Below are 8,481 nucleotides of genomic sequence, written 5' to 3' on the forward strand. Positions count from 1 at the left end.
GCTCACAACCCAGCCCTTCTGTTTACCTCCCCTCAAGTGCTTCAAACACCCTATCCCAACCCGTCCCGACCACACACTCCATCACAACCTAACCCCTCCTCAAAAGTAACACATGCCTCCACCACACAACCCATCTTTCTTTCCCACACCCAAACACATCCCCCACTACGTACCCCACCATCCTTTCTATGCTCCAGATACCCGACATCTTACATACCCAGCCCATTACAGGACCCAGCACCCCTCCTCCCCATACCCCAAATGGCCCCTAGCACTCTTTCAAACCATCAGACGCCTCTTTCCCCACACCTTCCATACCCACTACACAATGTGACATTTCTCCATCCTCCAAACACCCACCTCGCCCCATCTACACACCCCACACACTTGGACCACAACTAAGACCCTTTCTTCATCACTTTTCCACGCACTTCAAACACACATCACCATCACTCCAACCCTCCAGCCCTTCACATATCCCACCTACTACCCCGCCACAAAATTACAGGAAGTGAGATGACGGTGCAGCCCTGTTGTTACCTCCAGGTCACCTCCTATTCCCCAGGTCCGCTGGCTTCCTCAGTCCTGCCTTGCAGCTTGTGCTCCAGCTGGTGTTTCTACCCACACGTCTGCATAAGCTTCCTTTCTACCTATCTCTCTGCTCACGTGTCCCCAGATCATCACATTTTTATAAAGTACCCAGTCGCTTATCTCCCCCGCTCCCGTAGGAGTCACCATAATTTGACCTTCTAACTGTAAATTCCTCTTCTGAGACATACTCTACCTTTGTACGCACTAAAAGGAGAGTGCGTCTGCTTAGCTGAGTGCTGGGTGCTCAGCACCTGAGACTTCCCACGTGTTCCCAGCTCAGTGAGTATTTGCGCTGGAAGTGTAGCTCAGTGGTAAAGCGCTTGCCTACCTTGTGCAAGGCCCTGGGTTCCATCCCTCCATACCTACAATAATGACAAAGCCCAACAAGTCTTACTAAATGAATATAAGAAAGGACTTTGAGGGGTCCAACATTAATTGATCTAGAAGGAAAGTCTGGGCCACACCTACACCTACACACACACACACACACGAGCGTGCATGCACGAGTAAACACACACACACACAACCACCTGAAGCCAACTGTCTTTGAGGTGCGATGCCAGAGTGTTGCAACAGGTTCAATATCAGCCTCGTCTATATCCCCAGTTTTAGGCTAGCCAGAGCTACATAGCAGGAACCTGGTGAATAGAAGTGTTTGCTCACTTAAGTGAAATGGTTTTTTGGGAAAGATCTTTAGCCTCTGGCTGTATGTGAGTCATGTAACATTCGTGGCTGTGCATTCTGCCTAGGAACATTCGCTCTGCAAGGTAATCTGCAGACTGGCGCTCACAGCCCCTGGTCCCCCCACTGCATGGCTACCATTATGAACACTGGTCACAGGACAGAACTCAGGCTGTAGAAACACGGCCATATCCACTGGAAAAAGCAAGAGTCGTGAAGCCAGCACAGCTGTTTGGCACAGCACCAGCAAAGCTGGGCCTGCTCCTTAGGACCCCTTCATGCCTTCCAAACTAGTACCACCCGGGTAATTCATATGCTACCAAACTCAGCAGCCAACACTAGGCCATGTATTAAACACACCTACTGTGTGCAGGCACTGAAAACACTGTCCAGACGATTTTGCCCTAGCAATGCTGGTCTCTACTTAACCACCACCAATTCTGCGTTAGTTCTAGCTAAGCAGCATCAGTTGTCCCAGTAAGACAAAGGTTTTGCTTTTGTGCTCCTGGACTCTTGCTAATCACAGCCAGTTCTTCATCCTTAGCTGACTAGACACCACCCTTTCTTCACACAAATGACCCAGTAAAGTCTTTGCTTCCCTCTAAAATGTCCAAAGCCAGGTCTCCATCTTAGCACCACTCTCAACATTCTTTTTGTTTTTTAAGATTTATTTTATTTATTGAGTACATCATAACTGCCTTTAGACGCACCAGAAGAGGGCATCAGATCCCATTACAGATGTGGTTGCTGGGGAATTAACTCAGGACCTCTGGAAGAGCAGTCAGTGCTCTTAACCACTGATCCATCTCCAGCCTCTGCTGTTAACATTCTTATCTCCTACATGTGTACAGGATAGTCACTGAGCTCTCAACACCCAATGGTCCAAAGTCCTTCCATGATCCTACCAAAAACATGGTTAGATCTGTCACACCAATGCCCCACTACCCTGGTACTAATTTGTCTTAGTTAGGGTTTCTGTTGCTGTTACGAAACACCATGACCAAAGCCAAGTTAGGGAGGAAAGTGTTTATTTGGCTTCCATTTCTGTATCACTGTTCATCTTGGAAGGAAGTCAGGCCAGGAACTCAAACACAGCAGGAACGTGGGGGCAGGAGCTGATGCAGAGGCCATGGAGAGCCATGGAGGCCATGCTACCTATGGCTTGCTTAGCTGGATTTCTTTTATGGAACCCAGGACCATCAACCCAGGACCATCAACCCAGGTCCACCACCACACACAACAGGCTGGGCCACCCCCCTTCAATCACTCACTAAGAAAAATGTCTTTCAGTCTCCCCCGTTATTCTTTTAAAAAGGACCATTAGGTGGAAGTAGTGGTCTGAGAGAGATCAGACATGCCTCACAGAGTGCCCAGCTCGGCCATGGCGAGCCACTCTTGCAGTCAGGACTGCACCCCAATGGCTAGGAATGAACTTATGCTGTAACACACCGTTCTGGGCTATACGTGTGTGTTTATTGGGGGAGAAACTGGGCAGAGGAGCATTTGACCGGCCCGTACGTTTAAACTGGGTGTAGCCACTTCTGTCTTAGGATCGACCTCTCGAACCCCAGCCTTATCTGTCATAGGATCACCTTGTCACCCACAAGGTTCCTGTCTTAGATTGGTCAAGGGTCAGAGGAAGTTGCCCGTCCCTGAGGATAGCTACATTGGATCATCTTCTCATTCCTCTTACTTGAGCCCAGGGGCGAAAAAGTAGGAGCCAGATGGCAATAATTTAGGAGATTGTGGAAGTTGAGCCTCTCCCGATAAGTAGTGGGCACCTCATCTGTACTTGTCTCTCTGGTTCTCCTCAGCATGTGAAAAGAAGCACAAGGGCCCTAGGGTCAAACTCGGAGGGCCACAACATCAAGGGCCATAGTCAAGCCGCTCCTGTAATAAAATTTAGAATTCCCAATTGTTAGCAACTACTCCAGAAAGTTCACCCACTGTGCTTGCCTAACAATAGATTGGGGGAGGGTAACTCCAGACACTGCAGACCCAATGGCTGCAGCAGTAATGGCTGCTACAATAGCAGCGAAAATGCCAAGGTCTTTCCCAGGACAGTTCAGGATTGGTCATTCTTCTCTGGAACAAGCAGCAGGCAATGGAACCATGTCTGAGATCTGCAGAACCAGGGCAGAGTTCCCCAGTCCACAGCAGCTTCACGCAGATTGCATTCCTGTGAAGCTACAGGCTGCAAAATGACAACACCAGTTAAGACAGCAAGAGTCACCAGGGGAATGAGGGGGGCAGGGGTAACAGCTGGAGTCCAGTCTTCTCCAGCAAGCACCAGTGCACAGAGGGTCAGAGAGCGGGCCATAGTGGGACGGGACACACGCAGTGGTAACACTGACTGCAGCAACGCCAAAATCTCTGTGATGACAAAAGATGAGGGGGAATCTTCCATCTTCCTCTCAGGGCAGAGGAATGACTTCAGGGACCTGAACCACAAGAGCTGAACCTTCATGCTCCCAGGATCAGCATGGCTCACCAGCCACTCGGGCAGCTGGCACACTCCTGTAGCATCCTGTAGAAAAAACACAAAGATTCCCTCTTCCCCATATAAAATATCTGAACAGGATCATGCCAATATGTGGATCTTTCTATTTCACCTAGGCAGAAGTATGCCTAGTTGTAGGGTGCCATAAACTCAGAGTGTTCCTTGGCATCCAAATTTTAAAATTGAAATAAAAGGAGCATTATTTAGCATACAGGGATAACTCCCCTTTTTATTTATTAAGATATAGTTAAAATATTATTTATTAAGATAAGTCCTCAAGGGTTAAATTGAGGACACTGAGCACTTGTATCTATAAATTGACTTTTGTACCAAATTATTATCTCCAGCATTATTGTTTTGGTGATATAAAGAATGAGATTTTTTGACTAATTGTTCCTATGTAACGCCTATAATCTGCCTGGTATCATTGTCCTCCCTTGCTAAGGGGTCCAGGCAATCCAGTTTGAGTTCTTAAATGGCCTATAAAGGAACGTCCTTAGTGCTCTTAACCACTAAGCCATCTCTCCAGCACCTCACCAGCTTTATTTACCTAAACATAAGCATTAATTAGAGATGCCAAATCCTGTAAATATTGTCCAGATTCAGTCGTACTAGAAATCCCTGAGCTGGCAGGGTGAGGCTGGGAGTTGAAAGCAAGCAAATAGAGTCTTCCTCTTTCTGTGAAGGTGTGCTATCAACTCTATTACCATTTCAAAAGAGCTGGGTCTATGGTTTTGTTTAGTTGTCTGAGCCAGAGCACTGAAAGGACAGTGAGTTGTCAGACAATTCACACTGAAATCACTCATTGATTTTATATAGAAAACCTGTCTCTAGTACAGCATTAAGTAATTGAAATCAATTGTAAACCACAAGCCACACATTGGCTATCAGTATGTGAATTGAAAGCTTGATTTTTTAACATTTTAAAAACAGTGGCTATAGCACGTAATTTAATAATCTGTGTTGAAGCAATAGAAACTCAAGAGAATAAACAAGTGATCTAATCATACATGTAGCCTTTTCATTAGATGAACCACCTATAAATACAGTAAGCGCATTTCCTATGGGTTGTATGCACAAATATACAGGAAGTACAAAAGCATGTAAAGAGTAAAATTATCAATTTTGCCTGAAAAATTTGTATATGTAATAGGCCAAATATCAGTATTTTGTAATAACCAATTTGATTGCTGTTTGGAATAAGGTATGTTTCACCAGGTTTCTTTTTAAAATACTTCCATGACTCTAGCCTACAATTCTGTATTAACACAACTGAAGCTTTATCTCCAATGAGGATAACAAACAAAGACCTAAGTCCTCTGGTAAGGTGAGGTACTTAGCCAATTAACATATCCTTAGTAGCTTAAAATTAGTTTCAAATATTCTTTTCTGGAGTAGTGTAACAGCTACTCCCCAAATATTAAAGCTCATTTTGAGAGCAAAAGTTTGTAGTAAAAATTTCCATATACACCGAAAGATTTAAAGTTCTAACTTCTTACATTGAAGAAGTGACAAAATTACATAATATAAGGCTATTAGCCATTCCTAATGATATCACTTTATAGGCTCTCTAAAATTATAAGCAAGCTCACGAAATGAAAACTCAAAATCAATCCTCTAAATCTATCTTGAAATGGCAGTTGGAGTAAACAAACTGGCTGTAATGTTCTCACAAGTTTCAAAACCTCATCAATCCTTTGTAAATCCTGTAACAATCTCTATCTGTTTGATTTTTCTTAATTACAAATAAGTTTGTGTTAGTCAATGTAACACTGGCAATCCTTAATCACAATCTTTCAGCTCTCCTTGTAACACCAGAGCACAGCCACAATTATGGAAAGTCACCTGAGTTCTGAGTACTGACTAGGCAGCTGTTCTTGGGGCAGTGGAATTAGCATCAAAATACAGATAGCTCCAGGGCAAACCACAACTTTGGAAAGCAAAACTCAACTTCTAACAAACTAGCCTCTAAAATCCAGTTTCCAAAACACCCCGTCTATCTTTTATGCTACAAAGTTTGACTGCCAATTCCTACATATGAACGCACGATGGTGCAGTCTCCAATACCTCAACAAAGAGACATTGCCCTAAAATCTTTTAGAAGCCTGGTTTCTAGAATAAGAATTCCATAAAAATATTACCTCAATTTAGACCTGTTTCCCTAGGTTGGCCCATGCCACATGTTGTCTAGAATGACTCCATCCAAATTATAGTTTTAAGCCAACTTTTTGTTACCAATGTTACACCTTTTTAACCATATCTAATAACTTAAAAGACAATAATCCATGACCAAGGCATGTATAGCATATTATACATTTAGAACCAGTCAGAAACAAAATTGAGGTGGCTACACATGTCTTTAATATTTAGACCAAGCACCATTTTTACTTTTCTAGCTGTGATTTTAAGAGAAGCACCTTGTCACCTGCTAAGTCTAATAATAAGTCAGGGATTTTTCTAAGAGAAACAGCCATCAGCTCCTGTACCATAGAAGCTGAGGAGCTACCTGTTGGCGCCTTTAAGATCAGCAACTGCAGACGCTCAGCCCCTGGGCAGCTTCTCCAGCTCCTAGCTACAGGTACAGGGCTCCAAAGGCCGAATGAAACTGTTTTTTATTCATATGTTCCCTTTTTTTTTGAACGAATAAAAACCAAATCAAGGTGTGAACGACCGGCAGATAAAGTTTTTACCATTTTTTCTTTTGAACATGAAACATAAAACATTTAAACAACGAGAAACAAAAACCACAGACATAAACTGACAGACATGGACAGCTTGGTGCACCAAGGACAGACAATAGACATAGAGGGGAAAAACTAGATGGTGTCCCACCGAAGGGACCCAGATATCCTAGCTATGGAACCCAGAACCAGAAATAAGCATTTCTCCAATAGGAGCCAGCAGAGAGGCAGGACGTCTCCTGCCTTCCCTCTGTTCCTAGGAGAGCTCTGAAAAAAAGTTTTTCTCTTTCTCCAAAGCATCCGTGGAGAGTCCGGGAGGACTGTTTTTCCCAAACCCATTCTCTCTCATGTCTAAGGTGTAAACTATCTCTAATCAGGGTCCAGAGACAAAAATATAACTCTAAAAGAACGCATATGCAAAAACACTTTACCATTACCTTGTCCCTTTTTTATTACAAGTTTTACTTAAGCTAGCCCCATGTAGTGAGCCATATTGGATTTGGGCCCGGCCGCTTTGTAACTGCATGGCCACAGTTAAGAAGTCATGGGATTGTTGGACAGAGGCCTCTCCCATGTATTTACCGCACAGGAAGAAAAGACCAAGTAGTAACACCCGGTGTCTCCACTGCATGACCTCTGCTGAGCCTGGCTGATGCATGTGGAACTGACACACCTGGACCACACCTGGGTGGTGGTCAATTTACTTCTACCTTTTACTTCCTCAGCCTTGTCTCCTTGAGATTTAGGCTGGTCTTCTGGGATTTCTCCTAATTAATTCAGGTCTCATAGTGGGTCTTTTTTGTTGCGAAAGAGTCCACGGAGCCAGGTAGTCACGAGCCAGGGTTTCCACTGTGCTTCCCAGTTATTTTCTACCTGGAGACTTGGGTATATAAGTGGTGAATAAAGCTACAGGAGTCTCTCACTCTTCTTCCTCACTCTCACTCTTCTTCCTCTCTCTCTCTCTTCCTCTCTTCCTCTCCTCCTCTCCTGGCTTGACACGATAACCTGTGTGTGTGTATGTGTGTTTCTTTCATCCCGTAGGCTTTCGCCCGATTCTCGGTACTGTGTCAGTGCTGGCGCCGACAGCCCCACACTGCTTAAAATTAACCAGGGACACCTTTCATCAATAAAACAAAAAAACTTGATTAAATCCTTTTTCTTAACTCTTAATCCTCTCTCCCTGAGTGAGCGCTTGATCTCTCCTATGAAACAAGCCTCCTAAATCCATACCTTCCCCATGGCGATGGGACGACACTTATTTGGCCAGTCTTACCTCCCTCTCCAGCGATGCATGAGCGATGCAGCCTGAAGAGTCCTCAATCTCTCCTCAGATATCCTGTCTCCGTCGTCTGGTAGTTGGCCATACTTTGGGGTCCCTGTTTGGGTGCCACTTGCCCCCGCCAGTGGGGACCCAGTTATTCAGGGTTCCGAAGGGGCGATACTCTTAGGCCCATGGGGGGCATGAGAAGAAGGAGACCAAGCAAGATTCTGTTGTCAAGGTCTCATTTATTGAGAGAAATGTACAGCATTGAAAGCTCTGAGGCAGGAATAGAAGCGAGAACTGAAGCTTAGGGTGGGGGAGTTTGGGAAATGCCCAAGGATATAAGGTGAATCACTACACTGCAAGATATCCTCCTATAACAAAGAGGCAACAGTCTTCCGGGGACAAGTTGTTTTGCTCAGGCTGAAACATCCTGTCATTGCTCCCAGGGTCTTCCTGGGAGAGGCTTTAGTTCAACAATCTCATGTCCGTATGGCAGTCATTTCAAGGTTAAACCTCTGTGGCCATGCAGCCCAGAGTCAAGTAGCCACCTTGAGCTATGCAGTCACAAAGCGGCTAGGCCCAAATCCAATACGGCTCCCTACATTTCAGCTGGATCTTATTTTCTCAATTGAGGTTTCCTCCTTTCAGATGACTCTGGCTTGTGTGAAGTTAACATAAAACTGTCCAGCATATCATATGCCCTCTCAAATGCCTTCGTTTGTGCCAACATCTTGCTCTATAGCCCAGGATGGCTTCTGACTTGG

This window comes from Rattus rattus, chromosome 11 (genome assembly GCF_011064425.1).
Source record: "Rattus rattus isolate New Zealand chromosome 11, Rrattus_CSIRO_v1, whole genome shotgun sequence".
Lineage (NCBI taxonomy): Eukaryota > Metazoa > Chordata > Mammalia > Rodentia > Muridae > Rattus > Rattus rattus.